The sequence below is a fragment of the Coenobita brevimanus genome, chromosome 110, assembly GCF_032717465.1.
Source record: "Coenobita brevimanus isolate Jiangsu-jjx chromosome 110, ASM3271746v2, whole genome shotgun sequence".
NCBI lineage: Eukaryota > Metazoa > Arthropoda > Malacostraca > Decapoda > Coenobitidae > Coenobita > Coenobita brevimanus.
This window is the reverse complement of record NC_137063.1, coordinates 38,630,194-38,652,290: the sequence shown is the minus strand read 5'-3', so window position 1 is coordinate 38,652,290 and position 22,097 is coordinate 38,630,194. Positions and strand designations below refer to the sequence as shown.

The following is a 22,097-nucleotide window of genomic DNA, read 5'->3' as shown; positions in this document are numbered from 1 at the left end:
CTGCGGTATTATAGGCTTCATTTTGTTTCGATAGCAGAGTGTGAGATGAACTCGTGTAAAGCCTGATTCTAGCTAGCATCATAATCTTTGTTAATTAAAAAAAAAAAAAATTGTAATGCCGGTTTATACTGCTTTTCTTTTGTCGTTGTTACGGTGATGTTTAAAAAGCTTTAGTGGTAAAGCTACGGAAACCTACTGATGTTTAGTGGATGTGTTTATTTCTGAACTTTGCTTTAGCTTCTTTTTATTACTATATCACCATATAGAAAAAGTTTCCCTACTCTTAATTTACTCTCCACCCAACTACCTGTCCATATATATGTTCACCCACATACAGTATCTTTCGTTGGAGCATGTATCCATGCAGTTTGTAATTATTTATATTATTATTATTATTATTATTATTATTATTATTTATTATTATCTTTATTATTATTATTATTATTATTATTATTTTCATTATTGTTATTTTGTTTATAATATTTATTAGTTTTATTTAATTTTTTGCGTGGTTTCTTTCCTATTGACCGAGAAGTCCCAAGATCAATCCTGCCTGGGACAGGTCAGTTAGAGGACATAAATTTCGTTAAAAAAGAATAAATAATGATAAACTCATGGATTTTCCACAAGATACTGTGGGTCACAGAAGTATCGGTGCACAATAAACGTGAAACATTCCCCCTCTCTCACATTTCCTCCAGTTCCTCACAAACTTCTTCCTCCCTCACCGTTTCTCCAATCTCTTCCTGACACTCCCCCTCACTCACATTCCCTTCAATCCCTCACAGACTTCTCCCTCTCTCACCGTCTCTCCAATCTCTTCCTCACATTCCCCCTCACTCACATTCCCTCCAATCCCTCACTCATTGCCTCCAGTCCCCTACAAACTTCTCCCTCCCTCACCGTCTCTCCAATCTCTTCCTCACATTCCCTCCAATCCCTCACTCATTGCCTCCAGTCCCCTACAAACTTCTCCCTCCCTCACCGTCTCTCCAATCTCTTCCTCACATTCCCTCTCTCTCACATTCCTTCCAGTCCCTCCCAAACTCCTCCCTCCCTCCCCGTCTCTCCAATCTCTTCCTCACATTCCCTCCAATCCCTCTCTCTCCCTCGGCGGGCACCTAAACTTTAAAATGAGTCTGTCTCAACAAACGGCGGGCGAGTTTCTAAAGAATCTTGGGAGGAATGTTTCATTAAATTACGGAGGTGAATGGAAGCGGGTGTTTACATGCTGGGTAAATGTTTGCTAAATCCCCCCACCACCCCCAACCTCCCCCCCCTTTCCCCAATATCCCCCTTTTCCCGTACCCCTTCCCTCATCCCCCCCATTTGCACCCCCTTCCCCATTCCTCACTGTCACACTTGTTCCCCTACCCCCCTTGCCTCTCTGTGCCCTTTCTCTCACTACCCCTCATCCCCCACCACCCTCCTTTCCCCCACCGCTACCCCTTCCCTCACTACCCCACATCCCCCGCCACCCCCTTTTCCCTCGCAACCCCCTCTCTCATCACTCCCTTTTTTCTCACTCCCCTTTCTCTTACTCTTACCATCTCACTTTTTTTTTTCCCACCTCCCCCTCCTTGCTTCCTCTTTCTCTCTCTGTCTGTCTCTCTCTCTCTCTCTCTCTCTCTCTCTCTCTCTCTCTCTCTCTCTCTCTCTCTCTCTCTCTCTCTCTCTCTCTCTCTCTCTCTCATTTCTACTGCCGTCTTTTCAGTTTCCTTTCATTTGCTGTATTTCATTGTGCCTTGTCATTCTTTTCCTGTAATATTTCTGTTCCTCCTTCTTCCTCTCTTATTATTTTTTGCTTCATTTTTTCGCGTTTGTCTTTTCACGTTCTTTTTCTTTCGGTGTGCTGAATTGTTCCATGTTATTGTTCAATGTAACTTTTCTTTTCTCTGCTTCTTCCTTCCTGTCTCCTCTCCCACCTTATTTTTTTTTTACTTGATATTTTCTGCGTTCGTCTTTTTACTTGCCTTTCTCTCGCAGTATTTCATTGTATCATGTCATTTTTAATTATTACTCTTCTTGCCCTCGTTTTCTTTCCCTTCAACTTCCACTCTCTCTCTCTCTCTCTCTCTCATTTATTATCCCCTCCTCCTTTTCTAATTTCTTCATGTCTCTCGCTTTTATTTTCGTCTTCCTTTTCTTCTAACCCTACGTTTTTGGTCTGTCTCTACGACCCTTTTTTCGTCCTTTTCCTGTCATTCGTGCCTCTGCCTTTCACTTTGTTCATGTTTTCTTATCCCTTTCTTTAGTCTTACACTCTTCCATCTCTCTCATCTCATATATTCTTTCTGATCTTATCCCTTTCTCCTACCCACCTCTACTCTCCTCCGTTCCTTTATTTTATCCTCCTTCTTCCGTCTTCTTCTGCTCTCCTCCCTCCTTCACTTCTCACTCCTCATCCATTTTACTCTTCTCACTCCTCTTTTTTACTAATTTTTCTCTTCCTCTTCTCATTCTCCACGTATTACACGCCTTACCCTCCCTCTCCTCTGCACTCCTCCCTCCCTCTCTTTTCACCCCATCCCGCCTCTCTCTTCTTTCTTCCCAATCCTCTTTCTCTCCCAACTCTTGTTTCCCTATCCCCCTTCCTTTTTCCCCAGCCTTCCATCCGTCTCCTGCTTCCTTTCACTGTAGCCTCTTGTATTCCCTTCACGTAGAGCTTTTTTGTACCGCGTGATTATTTTTGCCTTTTTTTTTTTTTCCCCCGAACCACCCAGAGTGTGTGGTTTCATAAATTTAAAGAGTGAGTGATACTGGAATGTACGAATAGATGCGATTTAATCATAGAATATAGTAGCTGTTTTTATTATTATTATTATTATTATTATTATTATTATTATTATTATTATTATTAACAGCAACGTGAACAAGAGAGAGAGAAAAAAAAAGATAATTATGGTGATCGTAGTTGGAGCATCAGTAATTAAGAATGTTGATTTGTTTTTTAGTAATGATGATAGTAATGTTAGTTAGTGGTTATGCGAATGATGATTTATGATGCATGGTAATAGACATCCATTAATGTTGTTTTTAAAGTTTGTGTGTGTGTGTGTGTGTGAGAGAGAGAGAGAGAGAGGGGGGGGAGTTTTTAACGGAGAAAACGGTAAACAAAAAACTGTAGGCTGTAAACGAAAAAGTATTTAAGGTGTGGCAAAGACCCCGGTGCCTCCCCCTCATGTATCTTTGAGAGAGAGAGAGAGAGAGAGAGAGAGAGATTAAGTCCATCACCTCAGGACGTACTTCGCTTTTTAATCTTACTGCATCCATACGATTTTATTAAACTAAAAAAAACTCGTAGTGAATGGTTTAACATATCTAGCCCCTGAAAAAAAAATTAAAAAAAAAAAAGTCTCCCTTGCTCAGTACAAACTCATGTGGGAAAGCAAAAATAAAGTTTAAAGATACGTCATGGGGTTGAAGAGGTTAAGAGGCAGAAAAGAACTATGTATGGATGTATGTTTACCAAAGAATCATAAACTTACCAGCTCTCATTTTCTTTGTCGCCCGTTTTCTGTCTTATCACTTACGTATCTGTGCTCCATACTTTTTTTTTTTTTTTTTTTTAGCCATTTTTCCAGCGAACTAAGGGTGTATACTATATTTTCTTCTTTATACTTTCTTTTTCCTTTAGTTTTATATTGTTTTCCTTGTATATTCTAGCCTTTCTTTCCCGCTAACTTTGCCTGTAAATTTCTTTCCTTTTCTAAGCTTTCCACTTACCTGTATCACTTGTATATATGTGTGCATCGTGTGTGTGTGTGTGTGTGTGTGTGTGTGTGTGTGTGTGTGTGTGTGTGTGTGTGTGTGTGTGTGTGTGTGATCTCGCTATATCATGATTGTCCTCTGCATCTCCTCTCTCTTCATCACCATATCTTCCTCCTTGTTATCAGTTCCTCAGTCCTCTCGGTTCCACATCTCTCTCCTTTCATCGTTTTCATTACCATCACCCTTCCTACCTCACCTGTCATCCCGCCTTTCCTTATCCCCTCCCATCTTCTCTGATTTCCCTTTCATCCCATCAGATTTGCCTTCCTGATCCTTCCCTACCCTACGTGCGTGCCTCCAATATCGTCTCCTTATCTCCCCCTTCAAGCCTTTCTTCATTATCCTGTTTCCCTCTTTCACGTATATCAGTGTTTATGTATGGTGTTGCAATCACTTCTCATTTTCTCCCCACCCATCATGCTTTATCTTTCTCCCTTTTTTTTTTCTTTTCCTTTCGTCCTCCTTGCTATTCACCCTTCTTCCTCACTTCCTGCATCATCTTGTCGTTCTCTCCCTCCCTCTCCCTGTCTTGTACTTTCTTTCCTCCCGCCTTCCTTCTGTTTTCTTTATTTCCATCCCTTTATTTCTTCCCCCCCACCGTTCTTGTATTTTTCTTCCTTTCCTGCTTACCTTTCCTTCCCTGTCGCCTACCTCTCAGTTTCCCTTTCCTAGCTCTTCCTTTCCTCCACCCTCTCTTTGTCTCTTCCTCCCTGCTTCCCTTCCTTCTCTTTCACCTCCTCCCGGCTTTAATAATTTTCCTTCCCGTTCTTCCCTATTTCTCTTCCTTCTCTTGCTCTTCCTCAAAGTGTTCTTCCTTTCTTTCGCATTCCTCCTCTTTCCCTAACTTCTCCTCCGCTTGTCTCTATATTTCCCTCCCCTCTTCCCTCGCTCTCACTTCCCTTTCTCCAGCCTCACCTCCATTTCTTCTCCAATCCTTTCTTTTTGCATACCAGTTTTCCTTCTCGTCCATTCCTTCCTTTTCCTCCAAGTTTCCCTTCTAACCCTTACTTTCTTCCCAGCTTCCTTTTACTTCCTCTTCTTCCCGTCTTCCTTTTCCTTTCCTTTCCTCTCAGATTCCTTTCCTTTCCCTTTCCTTTCAGATTCCCTTCTTTTCCCCTCTTCCTCCAAGCATCCCATCCCTTCCCCTCCCATTTTCTTCGAGCGTCCCGTCTCTTCCTTTCGTCACCCCATTCTCGTAGATTCCCTTCCTTTTCCATCTCACTTCCCTCCAGCCTCCCTTCCTTCCTCTCCCCTTCCTCCAGCATCCTCTTCTCCCTCGCCAGGATTAATCTGAGACGGAGACTTGGGTAAACCCCTCCTGCAGTTTGCTAATCCGCCTCTTGTGTCCTAATCCCCTCCGAGGTTGGCACTAAGTAGCGGCCGTGGCACCTGTCTCGCCTACCAATGCCGTGTCAGGGATTGCAGGAGGTGGCACTGACAGGAGGGGATTTGTACGGTCGTTGCCAATGGGTCGTTGTGTGTGTAATCCTTAGGTGAGGAACTGGGGGAGTTAGGAGGAAGTTGAGAGTAACTACGTGAGGTTATAGGGAATGGGGTCGTAGGGTTAGATGATACAGGCTAGAGATGCTGGTTAAGGATAGGTTAGGTTAGAAATAAGGATGTATAGGTGAGTAACTGGGGAAGTTGGGAGGAAGTTGAGGGTAGCTACGTGAGGTGGTAGGGAGTGAGTTCATAAGGTCAAATGAGGATGGTTAAGGTTCGTTTAGGATAGGAATAGATGAACAAACAGTTGAGTAGGAAGAAGTTATAGGTAGTTACGTGAGGTGGTAGGGAGCAAGATCATATGGTTAGGTGAATTAGGTTAGTGATGTTGGTTGTGGTCAGGTAAACCAGTGATTCCCAAACGGTGTAGTGCGCAATGGTGCGGCAACAGGATGGCGGGAAGAGTCAAAGACAATCAAATATTTAAACATTTCCAAAAAAAAAATCATGTGCCAAAAATGAATATGAAGCTTATTTCATTTATTTTGTTATATGTGGTATAATACAGGCTTTGAAGTAAGAAAAGTCAATTTTTTATACGAACGTTCTAGCTTGGGAGCTGTTTGTGTGCAGCTAAAGATTAGTGAGTGAGAAGAAAGGAATGAGAGTGAGAGAGTTATGGGGATAATGAGAATGATTTCCTCTCATTGTTTCTTGTTTTCGTTCTTCTCATTCCTTCCTCGCGTCATTCTCATTCCCCTTCCTATCTCTTTTTCTCTCGTTCTTTCTTGTGCCTTTCCGTCCCTCATTTTACGCATTCTTGTCTCCTTCTTTCCACTCATTTATGCTGTCTTCTTCTCTCATCCATCCCTCCCTCCCATCTCCCCCATTCTCGTTCCCTTTTCTTGGCTCTTTTTTGGCCAGCTCCATGCTGCTAATTTGTTAGTCGCGTTTTCTTTCTCGTATTCTTTCTTTCTTGTTTAATCATGGCGGGCACTTCAACCGTCAGAATTAACCGAATCCTACTAAACTTGGACACTGTGATCTAGTAGTTGTCCGCAAGGTTTTGGTAGCCAGGCAACGAGTAGTTGCCTAGCAACGGCCGAAAAGTCGCTTTTTTTCGTACTTTTCACGTTTCGAGCTGTAGAAGCATTGCTAATGGGGGTAGAAAAAGCTCAGACTTCTTTTGGTGTAATCCTGAGGTCATTCCCTATCGGAAGTATGCCATCCATTTTTCCCTTCTGTCCCTTAGTTTTCGAGTGGCAACCCTGCGAAGATTGGCCTCAGCGTCCCTAGCAACCAGTACCAGTTTTCAAAAATGCCCCCATAGTTCCCCAGCGGCTTGATGGAATTGAAAATTTGCATGTTTATAGACATTGACTAGTACCATAACTTTCTATTGTACACTTGTGTGCCACATTGGCTAGGTCATGGGTCAAAGGTCATCAAATGCAAAGACGGTGAAAATAGCTAGAATCACGACTATGCTCGCGCGAAATGCCAAGGCTCCGACGATGATTAAGCCAGGGCCACGATTCTTGGTTGGAATATTGAGTACCTTTATATAGAAATAGCTTTTAATGTCGAAACTCACTTCCGGTCGCTGGCAGCGCCACCTGTAATTTGTACCTTGGGTGGGCCGAAACTTGGTCCGCTTAGAGCTGGACATCGTCCTCCACCGGCTTGTTCCTTTCTCTCTCATTTCACGCATTCCGCTTCCTAGCATCCTTCTTATTCGCCTTCTCTTCCTCTCTCATTCCACCCCCTCTCTTTCCTGTTTCTCTTTCATCTTTTTATTATTCTCAGTTTTCCTTATAACCATTTATCTTATTTGTTGCATCCCTATCTAGCTCCCTTTTTCCTTCTTATTTCTTCTCTTCCATTCTGTTCTATTTACTTTTGCCTCTCTTCCGTCTCATTTTTGTCTCTTTCTTCTTTTTCTTACATTCGCATTTTGCACCTGCACGTCGGCCTGCCTTTCTCCTTCTCTCTCGTACAGTCTTCCTCTCTCATTTCCTCTTCCCCTTGCCCCGTCTCTCTTCCATCTTTCCTTCCCCTCTTTCCCCCCCGTTAACCCGTCTCGTCCTTCTTCGTCATTCCCACCTCCATTTCCCACGCCCATTCTTATTTTATTTCTGTTCTCGTTCTCCCTCGCTTGTCTTCCCCCAACCCATTAACATACATCTTTCTTCACCTTTCGCTCGCTTCATTTTCTGGGCTTTAACTCTCACCTCACCTACAGGAACCCTCCATTTCACCTATTTCCCATTTTAATCGACTTTCATGCTAGCAAAATATACAGAAATTTTCTTGAATAACATTTATATGTACGAAATTTTTCTTTGCAGTTTGTCTTTCAGTTGTAACTCCCTAGATTAGCGAATTTTGCTGGAAGGAAATGCTTGTGGGGTGATAATTAACAGGTGTACCATAAATAGGTGTTGTATGTTACGCCGGAAGGAAATGCTTGTGGGGTGATAATTAACAGGTGCAACATAAATAGGTGTTGTATGTTACGACCCTTTGCTATTTATTTTCACTTACAAATCTGTGCTGCTTCCCCTTCCCACATAGGCCTCTCCCTGTCTCATCCTCCAGTCATCCTTTGTCAGTCCAACCCCATTCCATATCATACCTCCCTCCTTCACAGCTTCCTCTTGCAATAGGTTTTCATCTCACACTCATATACAAAATTAAGGGCAAGCGTCTTAGATACGTTTAGTAAGGTAAATGTATAGATAACACATAAGATACTGTTAAGAAGCTAAATATGTAGACGACAGATCAGTGTGGGGGGGGGGAGTCCTGTTTATCGTTTTATTAAATGATAATAATAATAATAATAATAATCTTTAGGCACTTTATTCATTTTAGCTTTCCTTAATTTTGCACTGTTTTCATTTACACAAAGTAGATGTGATATTGTAACTTTTTCTTGCACCGTAATATTTCTCCACACACACACACACACACACACACACACACACACACACACACACACACACACACACACACACACACACACACACACACACACACACACACACACACACACACACACACACACACACACACACACACACACACACACACACACACACACACACACACACACACACACACACACACACACACACACACACACACACACACACACACACAAATCGAGTAAAGTAAGGCCTCGCGTAGACACTTCATTCACCGCGGCTCAGTTGTGTCGGAGGAAAATGTTGGAATCTGTAAAGTGCGTATCACAATTGTTGGAAATGCATGCAGTCCTGAAACTCTTGTGGAGGCAGGATGATGCAAAGTAAGGCCGCGGTTGGCAGGGTAAGGCAGCGCTGGGTGCAGAGAGTGAAGCTGTGTGAGGATGGGAGTGAGGCAAATACTGTAAAAAGCAAAACAAAAAACAAGAGGTCAAAAAGAATATTGTGTATGTAGCAAAGACAAACCCTAGAATTTAGAGTTATAAGTGAAGTACAGAATTAAGGATAAAAAAGAAAGAAAAGAAAATCGTATACAGAATATATCAGAGGTAGACATTTTGAATTAAAGTTAAAATGATGCAGAAAAAGAGGTAAAATAGCACATGTAGCAGAGACAGACACTAGGAATTTGAGTAAAATAAAATGAAGCAGAAAAAAAGACGATGAATAAAAAATATCCAATGCAGAGACAGTTGTTGTGAATTACGGATAACAGTGTACAGCAGAAAAGGAGATATCGAATTAAACAAAAAAAGTAATGCGTACAGTAGAGCCATTCAGTGGAACTTAGAGTGGAAGAAACAGAAAACAAGACACATAACCGGAGAAACTGTATCAACAAGAGAAAGATAAACTGTGACTGAGGAAGTGACGCTGAGAGTGGCAGTACCTTGAACGAGCCTAACTGATAGATGCTAAAAGTAGTTCCCTTGAAGCAGACCACACCAACACTGTGCCGCACACTGCACCACCTTGCTGCATTCTACCTCGCCTAACATAACATCACTTTTCCTATCGTTCCATAACACCTACCTCACCCTACTTAACATAGCATCACTTTGCCTCACAGTTCCTAACATGGCATCACTACAGCTGACCTCTCTACCATGCCTACCATAATATCTTTTCTAACATAGCATCACTTTGCCTCACAGTTCCTAACATGGCATCACTACAGCTGACCTCTCTACCATGCCTACCATAATATCTTTTCTAACATAGTTTCACCATTTCTTTTCTACCATTGCATCACCTTTCTTTCGGTAACATCATCTTACCTTATCCGTCCTCTTGTATCATTACTGTTTTTATCTGCTTTGTTATGTGTCACCTTTCTTGACCTTCTTCCAGTCTATATCACCTTGATGACCCTTCTTTACTTGCTTCTTTTGTTCTCACCTACCTCACCTAGTCCTACCTTGATTCACCTTTTCTCTTAACTAATACTCATCCCTCTGCCTGACCCACCCTGCCACATCTTGGTTCAGTCTGCCTCACGATCAACGCTCCCCTCTCTCTGTATCACCCAATCTGCCTGACCCTCCTTTATCCTGAATCACTGCCTCAAGTCTGCAACGTTGCCGCACCCTTCCTTACCTTGCTGTTTCTTCATACCCTAGTGCACTTCACCCTGCCATACCTTCCTCACTCCCACCGCTGCCGTTTCCCCCTTGCCTCCCGTCTCACCCTGCCTACCCTGACTCACTATCACTACTGTGCTGCCTCACCCTACGTCTCTTCCATTACTGTGCTGCCACTCTGCCTCACAATCACCACGTTAACTGCCCCACTCTACCCTGTCCTGCCTCACAATGTAATGAATACAACTGAAAACAAAGGTGCGCAAACATCAATTAAGCATGCCATTCCATCCCTACGCACTTGCTCTCTCTCTCTCTCTCTCTCTCTCTCTCTCTCTCTCTCTCTCTCTCAATGTAAAAATTCACACTCTCGTCTCATTCTGCGTCATCCTCTTTGAATCAGTGACATTCCCCACCCCCACCGACATTGCCTAATTTCCTCAATTTACGTCCACTTCTTTCCTTCAGAGTGTCCCATGCTTCGTCACTCTCTCACCATCGAATGACTGTTGAATACGCATATGTGAAGCTACTGCATGTGATGAAAGTTTTGGGGGTATCAGATAGAGCCAGGATTTCGGGGGCTTGAATGATGACTTAATGGAAGAGTGGCCCGTTGAAATGGGCAAACTTAGGCTGTCTGGACGTTGTTACTACTCACCTTGCCTTAGGCTGGGAAAGATGGTCCGGATGATAATAATAAAAATAATAATAACAATAACAATAATAATGATAATAATAATAATAATAACTGAAAATAAAAATACTAATTACAATTAATAATAATAATAATGAAGAGGAGGAGGAGGAGGAGAGAGAGAGAGAGAGAGAGAGAGAGAGAGAGAGAGAGGAGAAAAGTGAGTGAGGGGCAGGAAGGGGATATAGGGAGTGGAAGAGACGGCAGTAAAGTGTAGACAGGGGAGGAGGGACACGAGGAGTAGCCCCGCCCAGCGTATGCTGCTGGCAACCCCACCCTTGTAGTGCTGCTTGGTGGGAGGGGTGGAGGCAAGGCGGTGACAGGCATACAGACGGACGGACGGACATAGACAGACATAGATAGATAGATAGATATGTACATATATACATGCATAGGTAAATACATACATACATACACATACGTAGATAGATAGATATGTGTATATATACATGCATAGGTAAATACATACATACATACACATCCGTTTACACATACTTTCATACATACGAATACAGTACATGCATGCATACTGATTGAATAATCAGTATACAAATGGATGAAGCAGACAGAGAGACAAACATGCAGAGAAGGAGAGAAAGAAAAGATTGTTGGGAGAAGAAACCTATCTATCTATCTATCTATTGCCAGACGCCTCAATCCCGTTCGGGGTGGCCACAAACAAATCGCCTCCACGTATCATGTATCAATTAGTAAAACATAACATTGTTTGTATGTCAAAAACATCATCCTTTTAATTCTTTAAAGAAAATAAAGTAGCCGTCCGTTATAATGAATAGGTATAGTTTTTATATTTTAGCTGTTGATTATTGGAGGTCTGCCCAGTGTTGAGCACATTCGTCTTCCCAGTATACAAGAATGAAGTATTACGTCTTTGTTTTGAAGGAGTTAATTGAAGTGTCTTGCAACCACTACACCACGTGAAGATATTATTTTACTTTGTAGTTATGACCCCAGACTTATCTAAAACCCAGTGGACCACAGGCTGAAGCTCCTATCCTCTGCAGCCCACCTTACTTGTTTCGGGGGAGAGGGAGGTAGTTGACGGACTCCTTTATAACTAGGCAATTGAGCTGCCAGTTAGTCGGTGCCATCACGCGAAGGCACCCCTCTCCAGCACCATCCCAAAGCTGACTGATGTAACTTACTGCAGAGAGATAATAAAACGTCATCTTTCCGATATTGTGAAGTTTGAAGTTTCAGTGTACCAAAGCTCACTAACTTTTTTACCTCTTTACTCTTTCATTTCGCTCTTCTGGTCCGTTAAACGGGTCAGAATTTGTTGGGAACGTAGCAACACAGTAAGTTTTGAAGTTTCCTTGTGCTAGAGGTCAGTAACATACTCCAGTGTTCTCTCTCATTTATTCCATAATTTTCTAATCAGTTAATGAATTTGGAGGGAGGGGATCAACCCAGTCCAGCCTCCCATTTTTGGAGGATTACCGGTCACCCAGCATTAAGTGGCGGAGTCACCACAGTGGCCACCACTTCGAAATGTCTCTTCAGCTGATGAAATGCACTTGACAGTAGCAAGAATGAAATACAAAATACTTTTTTTTTTTTTCAAAATGAAAGGATTAACCAGTTTCCAGGTTCAGGAAGTCTCCATAGTGGTTCACAGTTATCAATATACAGTGTAAATATATATATATATATATATATATATATATATATATATATATATATATATATATATATATATATATATATATATATATATATAATGTTTTGTTTAGTTGTGAAGTGTACGGTAAATCTTCGAATGAAATGAAATAAGTGTGCACAAGCAATCTTACACATAGCTGCATCCCATCAGTCTGATAGCATATTGATTTTTCCCGTGATTATTACTGTCTCTAGATAATTATATTCAGTTTAGCAAAGAGGATTATATTTGGAGGGGTTAGGTAAGGACATCAGTGACCTCCTCCAATATTGGAGCCCCTTCCCGACTTACAATAAGATCGTCTGGTAGCAATGAGAATGAATTTAAAATACACAAATTCGCATTGAACAGTATATGTTCAAGAAAGTGTTCAAAATATGGCCCTTGAACTATACAGCGAGGGCCGGGCAACAGCTGAGGGGATTTACATTGTGTTTTTAAGGCGGTGGGGCTGATGGGGTCAAAAGTCAGTGGCCGCGGGAGGGATAAGCCGGACCAAGGAGAGGGGAGGCCCGAGAATCCAACAGAAAAATGCCTGATGCCCTGAAGCGGAAGCGAAGGGTTTATCTGCAGATTTTTAACTCGATGACGTATTCTGTATTTCATTCTGGCCATCTTTTTACGATTCGCCTCAGTGTGGGAGAGAATTTTCGAGCAGGCGGGGTTAGATATATCCTTCATTAACCCCTTTTATACGAGTAGGCATTCCTAAGTTGAGTGAAAGCGTTTGGAAATAGTAGTGCTAAAAAATGCCTCACAGGATTCACGGGGTTAAAGATAGGAACATCTAAATGTAAAGCGATAGTTGCTTCATTCACTTTGCACATTGTATTTAAAATGCTTGGTTGAACAACCCGATACTGTTTCAGTGTGAATAAATGAAAAAAAAAAAATATATATATATATATATATATATATATATATATATATATATATATAGGTACTCATAAAGACATCTGGAAAGCCAGATTTGATTGTCATAGTCTAAGACAGTGAAGGATAATTTAAACTACGTGTTAGCTAGCTAGCTCTATATATATATATATATATATATATATATATATATATATAGATAGATAGATAGATAGATAGATAGATAGCTATATTGATACTAAAAAATGGGCCATAAATATTTTAAATACTTATCGGAGCTTTTTTTTATTATTATTATTATTCATAATCATTATTTTTCGGCAGGTAGCTTTAAGGGAATAACGGGGTAAAATTCATTAATCTTGCCGCCTGCTCTGAAAGAATTTATGGAAGCTGAACGTTTAGGGTTGTAGTGTGGGAAAAGCTGATTGTTTTTGTTGTGTGGGGGAGGTGGAGGCGGTAAGGAATTTGTTGTTTGCGTTTGAGGGAGGGAGGAGGATTTGGGCAAGGTACGGATTAACCCCTTCAGGCCCAGGATGTGTTGTATATTATTTTACTTTTGCTGTCATCAGGCAGTTTTAGTCAGCTTTAAAGATAACTTAGTAGTGAAGGTGTAATTGAAGTCTAAAGTTCTCGTAACTCCTCCAGTTCGAAATATTTATGCAAGGAAATGACACTTTTTTTGTAATAAGAATCAGAGAGTTTAAATACGTCATTGGAGTGAAGGGGTTAAGGTTGGGTAGAGGTTATGATAAGGCCGGCAACCGTTTCAGGGCAAAGTAGGGATTAGGATAAGGTAGATTTAATGTCAGACAGAGATCAGGATATGTCAGGGATTAACATGGACGTTGGCAAGGCATGGTAGGGATTAGGGTAGAGGTGGCATGAGGGCAGGACAGATGTCAGAATAAGACGGATGCGCACCTTTTATACTTGTCAGAGTAAGGTAGTCTTCAAAATAAGTTAGTGGTAAGGTTGTGGTGAAGAACAGAATATGGGGTGGGTCAGGAAATATTAAGAAACTGGGTAAATAATATGAGGTAAATATGTCCCGTGGATCAGCCAATAGACGGACACAAGAAAAAATTGTCAGCCCAGAGACGGGATGAGAAAAGAGGTATGCAGGGAACTGAGGAGATGGACGAATTCCGCAAATTTGTTGGACCAGGACAGGACAGGCTCATAACCAGTTGCTCGGAGTGAAGAAAAAAAATCGTGTGGGCTGTGATCTAGATGGAGAGGCAGGGGAGAAATTAAGGTCGTCAATCAGATAACTCATTCTTGAATTCATTTTTGTTGCCCCCAGTGTTTATTACAGTCTTTGTGTTACTCAACTAATCTAGTCACTCCTGCAGGAGCTGCCTACCAAGTGCCAACCGTCCGTGTGCAGTTATCTTCTTTTCATATGTTCTTAAGTTCAGGAGGAACTTTTTCAGTGTGGGAGTGTTAAATTTAGCTTTGAATGACGCCTTCAATGCACAAGATTTCCCTGGGAAAAAAAAAAAAAAAAAAAAAAAAAAGTCACGATTCAAGGGATAAAGGGCAGTCATATTTCGGGCAAAGAAAGATCAGAGGATGGTAAGGAAGAGCAGGATGTATGAATTTTAAAGAAATGCTTATCACCGTAATCTATAAAGTTCAATCAGCATGAAGGGAGAAGTTAATAAAATATAGCAGAGTATTTTAGCCTCTTGAATCGATGACGCATTTTGTTTGATATTTCCTGCCTCAAAGACGATTTTATTTAGCGTACGAGAGACTTATGAACCAGGGGAGATTAATATAGTCTTCATTAACCCCATCAGTAGAGAGAGGGAGGTAGAGAGAGAGCAGGGGAAGGTGAAGGAGGCGTAATGAAGGGAAGAGAGAGTGAGACTAAAACCGGTGTTAAGTGAAAAGGCACCAAGGCGTAAGACAAGTGTAGGGGTCAATTGAAAAAGCAAGGATATGGGAGAAGAAAGCTGAAATTACAAGCCTGGGATTACTGGTGTGGCGTAGTGGAGATTAGGGAGGAGAAGGGAAGAGGGGAGAGGCGGAAAAAGAGAAGGGTGTAGGCGAAGAGAGAGAGAGAGAGAGAGAGAGAGAGAGCAGGGGAAGGTAGAAGGGGCGTAAAGAAGGGAAGATCCGTGTGGTGAGAACAAAAGCCGGAGGTTAGAATGTTGCATGATGTTAGGGAGAGGAAGGGTGAAAATGGTAGAGAGAGGAAAATAGAAAACCATATAAACATTAAAGAAGAAGAAGACAAAATGGTGGACGAAACACGACCCATCATCTCTATTATGAATTAGTGCAAAAACCATTACTAGGTGAGTGCCAGCCTCTCCACAAATTGCTAATACCATGTTCAGTGAATTATACATGTAGCTCTTACAGTATATTCATTTACATAAGTCTAATGAAGTGAAGGGGGTTATACAAGACATAAATTGACACGGGAAATGTGAAATATGATAGGGACGAGGACAGGGAGAAGGAAATGGGAGTTTGGATGGGAAAGGGTAGGAAGGAACGTCTGAGGATGGGAGAGAAATGAAGGAAGAAGAATTTAGAGAGAGAGAGGGGGGGGGTACAAAGGTAAGGAAGAGCAGAAAGGATTACTATGTCAATTTCTTTCATCCACCCCTCAGTAGTCTTTGCGTTTCAAATTCTTGTTTTCTTCTCTGTTCCCTGTTTTAATTTGTTGCTTCATTCTCCATTTTCTTTTTCGTGTTCATACCCCTCCTTTATTCCTTGTCTCATGCCTCGTCCTCTTTCTTACCCTAGTTGACCTTACTCCGTGCCCTTTTCGTCGCTTAACTCTTCTTTAATCTTCTTCACCCAACCTTCAGAGTTTTAATGCCATCGCTGCACCTTCCATGGGCTCTACCCATATGATCTCTCCCTCTCTCAGCGCCTTCTTCACACTCCTTCCACTCCACAGTCATCCTCCCACATCTCTTCTAGCACACTTTTCTCACCTTTTCCCCACACCCACCCACCTCACGTTAATGCTTCATCCCCTTTCGCTTGGTTGATCCTGAAAGTGTTTACTATTTATTTTGGCTTCTGATAAAGCTACCATTCACTACACGAGCATATTATAGTGAGTATTAAACTGAAAGGACACAGTAAAACTATTTCTGACAGTAGTAATAAATTTTGTGTAACATCCCATGCATATTGTCTTATTATAGCTGTCAGATGCTTCACGGTCAATTGTGTAAAAGCGAAAGAATATGAAAACAAAAACTAATTCTGATGATAGTAGCAGGTTGTATGTAACATCGCTCGTTTTTCTTTTGTTTTCATGTAAATACCACACTTTACAACCCAGATAAGTGAATATGGAAGTGAAATGAAAACTTATCATTTTGTAATAATAGGAAACGCTATGGGCACTTCTACAGCCTATCCATCACCCCTCGCCTACCACTTCATTCCTCTAACTTTCCGTCACACTGCAGACACACTCAACCACCTTGATATTACTTAACCTGACACACATTAAGACGATGGGCTGCAATGAACAATACTGATTTTTATTTTATTTTATTTTATATTAATATGCCCATCGCGCCTCCTCTCACACATCCTCCCACACTTACATGCGCTCATCTCTGACAGCCTTGACCCCTCTTCGGAAACACACACACACACACACACACACACACACACACACACACACACACACACACACACACACACACACACACACACACACACACACACACACACACACACACACACACACACACACACACACACACACACACACACACACACACACACACACTCATTCACACGCCCCTTCCCGGCCAAGACGCGTAAATTTAATTAATCCTTGCAGCAATTAAGCAAAACAGAGTTGATTACACGTAGCATCATCAACACACCAGGCCCCATGCTGCCTCCCCCCCTCTCTCTCTCTCTCTCTCTCTCTCTCTCTCTGTTTTGCTTACACTCACACACACACATGCGTACATACTTACAGACACACGTGCTTATCTCTGTATGTGTTTGTTGTTATTTATATATTGCTCTACATATTTGTTTTTCGTGCATGTTTTGTCACTCCCCACAAATGACATTCCCATTACGAACCCAGAAAGCATAATTTTCAACCCCCACTTCGCATATATAGTGTTCATTTTTCCTAGCAGATCTCTTTCACTAGCTGATGTAGGTACTCATAAATCATACACGCCCCTCACACTCATCGCTTTACTCCCCCTGGCGTATAGGGTTGAAGGTTATGTATTCACATTTTTCTCCCTTCACGTTAAAGGGTTTTCTAGGTCCATGTGACGGAACTGCAATGTGATATCTATTTGTTTCGAAAGATCCTGTTGAAATTTTGGTCGTTCAAAGACATGGTGTTTCAAGATTATTTTTAAAAAGGGAAATGGGAAGCAACACAAGCGAGCGTCATATATAGCACCCAAGTTCATAATAACAGCAATCGTTCCTGAGTAATGCATTCCAGTCCAGCGTGGCAGACACTTGTAGAACTCGCACCTCGACGTGTTTGCTCGTCATATCAGCGTGCCTCTGGATTCATCAATACTGAACACTGTGTTGGGATGGCGTGTTGCTGGCAGATGGTGGCGGTGGTGGTGGTGGTGGTGCTGGTGAAGATGTGGATGTGATGTGTGGTTGTTTACTGAGGGGAAGAGAAATGTAACTAGCTTTAACGATGTGTATATAAACGATGTTGGTGGTGAGGATGGTGGTGAATTTGTGAACTGTATACTGAGTAAGTGAGAGGAAAGAGGTGTGTGTGTGTGTGTGTGTGTGTGTGTGTGTGTGTGTGTGTGTGAATGATGCAGTGACATACATGTGAAAGTGACTGACATGCCCTAAGTATAAGTAATATTAAGCTGCACGAGAAACACTTAGGGATGACACTGTTAACCCTTGCGTCAAGAAAAACATGAAACTAATAACTACAGGTGTACGGTGTGTGTAACCTCGGCTTCGACTCCCCTCCAGCTTCTGTAGAGGTAGACGGTAAACAGAAACTATGACTTGACGACTTGACGTGTTTATGTAAGCATGTATAGTCACCCCATCCACCGCCTTCCCCAGTTCAGTGTTTGCAGGCAGGATTAAAGTGTCGAGCAGTGTGGCAGCGCTGGGTCTGCGTATATTCCTCTATTTAGACTTGTTAATAGGAGACATATTATGGAAACCACGTAACTAAGAAATTACGGGATAAAGTCGATGGCGTTAGAGATGTTTGAAACTCCAAGCCTTCCCTTTGAGCGCGGAACTGTGTGGAACTATACATTGCCCGGGGAGAACTTTTGCCCCACCTGCCCCACAGCCAACAAAAACTCCGCCGCTACAGATATCTGCCTCAAACTATCGGAACTTCCAACATGGCCGCCCCGCCGTATTTCTCACTTTACGTAAACACAACAAACTGTTTCCGATCCGGGCCGCGGGCGAGTGTGCTAGGGAGTGTTGTCTTTGTCTCGGCCTTCCTTTTTCCCCTTTGACCTTTGTTCTTCTGATCCCATTGTGTGCCCTAGCTTGCTTTATTTTTATTTCTTTTTGGATGTTTATCCCTTGTCCGAATGGCGTTTACAGGAAAGATAAAAATGTGGATGACAGGATGACGACAATGATTGCATTGGGCTACCTCCATCGAATGTGATTTTCAGCCATTCGGAGGTATAACTTGCTTAATATGTGATTTTATTGTTTTACGTGAAGATCTGAAAGACACTGGGAGCTCTAATAACTGACATTCTCTCTCTCTCTCTCTCTCTCTTTCTCTCTCTTTTTTTTTCTCTCTCTCTCTCTCTCTCTCTCTCTCTCTCTCTCTCTCTCTCTCTCTCTCTCTCTCTCTCTCTCTCTCTGTCGTATTCTTAGTATGTAACAATAAACTGTGTACCTTTCTCTTTGTAGTTATATCTTCTCCTTCCATCCCTCCCTTACACTTCTTTTCCATCACTCCTTTCTGCTGCTATTCCTGTATCACTTATCCTTCTTGTCTTCTGCTGCTCCTTTTTCTCCAGCCTCTTCCCTCCACTTTTTCCTTCCCTCCTCCTCTCCTTCCTTCCCGTGGCTGGTGTAAAACGTGGTGAAGAAGGAGGGAGAGAGACAGAACATCCAATTAATTAAGTCTCTCCTCTGTCCATGTGTTTGCTAGGAGGCAGAGAAGGCCAAGAAGAGTAGGGAGAGGGGGAGGAGGAAGACGGGAAAGAAGACCAAGAGGAGGAAGGAGAGGAGGAGGAGGAGGGGGGGGAGAAAAAAAAAAAGCCAAGGGAGGAAGGAGTGGAGGAGGAGGAGGGGGAGAAAGAATACCAAAGGAAGAGGGAGTGGAGGAGAGAGGAAGACCAAGAGATGAAGGAAAAGGATGAAGGGAGGAAAAAGAGGAGCAAGATGAAGAAAACTGAGAGGAGGAGGAGGAGGAGCTGCGAGTAGAAGAGGAGGAAACAAAATGATGATGCTGGAAGTGAAGAAGGAAGAAAATAAAAAAAATAATACCCAGAAGAGAAAGATAAGAGAAGATAAGTTAAAAAATGAAAATGATAGAGGAGGCGATAGGAGAAAGAATGTGATATAGGTACAGAAAGGCCTTGAAAATGAGGTGAAATGAGGTGTGAGGAGAGTATATGGGAATTGGATATGAGAAAGGGAATATAGAAAATGGGAGGTGGAGAGGATGAAGGTTAACGATATTGGAAGAGAAAGGTGTTGGAGGAGGGAACGGGGAGGCGAAAGAATGAGAAAACGTAGGAGAGGGAGAGAATATAAATGAAGAAATGGAAGCGAAGGAAAGAAGGCCGCTAAAACGAAGAATTAACGAATGAGAAGGGAAAGAAGGGGAGGAGGAAATGAGTGGAGAATAATTAAAATGGACGCACTTTTTATTATTATTATTATTTTTTTTTAATTGTTATTATTTACGAATGAATTACATCGGAATATAGCAATTGCACGACTTGGAGGGTTAGAGTCGCCCCATTAACCCCTTCACTACGATGGGGTCTCATCTAAGGTGAACATACCCGTCTTGAGGTATAGTCTCACCAATCTAAAACCAAGGTTTGGGTGGGGTCTGGCGCTGGGTGCAGCCATGCCATACTTCCTAAACGAGCGATGAGTAGATTCTGTTATATATGTAATAGGCATCACAGATAGGTACACCCATACTAATACAATATAAACGTAAGTATTCTAGCATATCAAAGGAAGGTAAACTTGTAATGCATATGGCTCTTGTACATCAATAAAGAAACGTGGCATACATATTTTACAGTGTTGCTGAAAAAAATGTAGTTACTTTTACCGACTTTCACGGTAGTTCTAAGTTGGGTAAGTAATGTAACAATTACGTTTATAATATAATTTGAAGGAATCAGTAGAACATACGCTATTTTCTTAATAGAAATAAATAAGTTAAAACACTCACGAGCGGCAACATCCAGGCCCATACAAGGAATCATAAATTATATGAGAGAGAATGCGATTTTTAAATTCATTAATTTGATTATATTTATAACTTAAATTAGTTTGTCTTTACACACACACACACATACAAAAACACACACACACACACACACACACACACAGAAGTGGGTGAAGTCATGTCAGGCCAGGTGGCGAGATGTGAGCGGCGAGCTCTAACGGTGTCAGGTCAGCCACTAACCAATCAGAGTATAGGAAACAAGGCAACGCTGTACGCCGGGAAATCCCCGGCTGGACTCCACCCAAACCTTGGTTTTAGATTGGTGAGACTATAGTCAGAATCAAGTCGTCATCAGATTAAGTTAAAAGAGACGCCAAACTTAAACGGAAGCTAGAAAAAAAATAAGGGTGGAGGGTGGGGAAAAAAGGTAGGTGTAAGATGTGTAAGAAAAGGAACAAAATAAGAAAACTAACATGAGAAAAGAACGAGAAGAGAGTAGAGAAACTGGAGGAAGGAGGGGAATGGAGGTGGACACTGAGACAGATTTATAGCACAAGTTGAGGCAAGTTCCTTTGCGACTTTCTTCTTATATTTTCTTTCCTTTCTTAGGCCATAATTGTTGCCGGGGTGTGTATTGTATAGCATTATCGGCGGTGGGGACTTGCGTAACGCCTCCTCCTCAGCGATTTAGGGTTATATTCTCGTTGGTGATGGAGTTTCCGCCTACATCTCTGCTTTTGTGATTTATTTTGTTGGCACCCAGTTTTCTCTTGTTATGCTATCCGGGCCTGTCAGATAATATCACAGATTACATAAATATCCCACAGAAGAATTCAGCCCACCGTATGAAAAAGTAAATCGATAAGGAAGAGGTGATGGGGAGTCTGTAGCCGATAGCAGAAAATATATAACATGCAAGAGTGTGTTAAGGTGCAGTGTGTAAAGTAAGTCGCATATGAAGAAACGTTGCGAATTTTCCTATGCCATCGTGTCTGGAATGGGAACACAGGGGCTGGTGTGAGCTTGGTACTTGCCTTAACGTAAACACTTTTGATCTGGAATTATAATCGATAAGCCGATTTAATCCCAGGACGTAGGCTTATTTTTGCTACCGCCAGACGATTTTATTCACTTTAGGGAAAGCCTGTGTAATTCAAAAGGATGAAGGCTGTATCTAACCCCACCACCTTAAAAGCCTCCTCTACGCAGGGTAAAATCGTATCGAAGAAGGTAGAGTAAAATAAAATCAGTGGTGTGTGTTTGAATGGGTTAAATAAAATGGAAGATAAGGAAGGAATAATGTAGATATAAATAAATAATTCTTCTAAGGTGAGAAATCGTGCCAATCTCGCCCAATCGATCTTTTGAACTCATACATGGTCCTCTTCTACCGTAGTTCCTTGGTGTAAATCTAGCAGCTTCCTTCTTCGGGCTCTCTCTCTCTCTCTCTCTCTCTCGCTCTCTCTCTAAGAAGAAATCAAAATGCGTAGAAATAAGATGAGTGTGTACAAAGGTAAGCAGATGGAGAAATATTGCTCCCGAATCACTTTTGCATGGAAGGAGGGAAGGGCTTCATATATTTCCCAGCGGCATTCTCCATCTTGATTAACCCTTTCAATCCTGTGACGTATTTGTATTTATGTTATCCTGCAGACTTCATTTTTTT

General features: G+C 41.9%; 1 protein-coding gene across 1 annotated transcript in view; it reads left to right on the top strand.

Annotated features, from left to right (window-relative positions):
* LOC145417325 (GTPase-activating Rap/Ran-GAP domain-like protein 3) overlaps positions 1-22,097 on the top strand; it is a 750,816-nt gene that overhangs the window by 623,973 nt on the left and 104,746 nt on the right. The gene's annotated exons all lie outside the window — the stretch shown is intronic.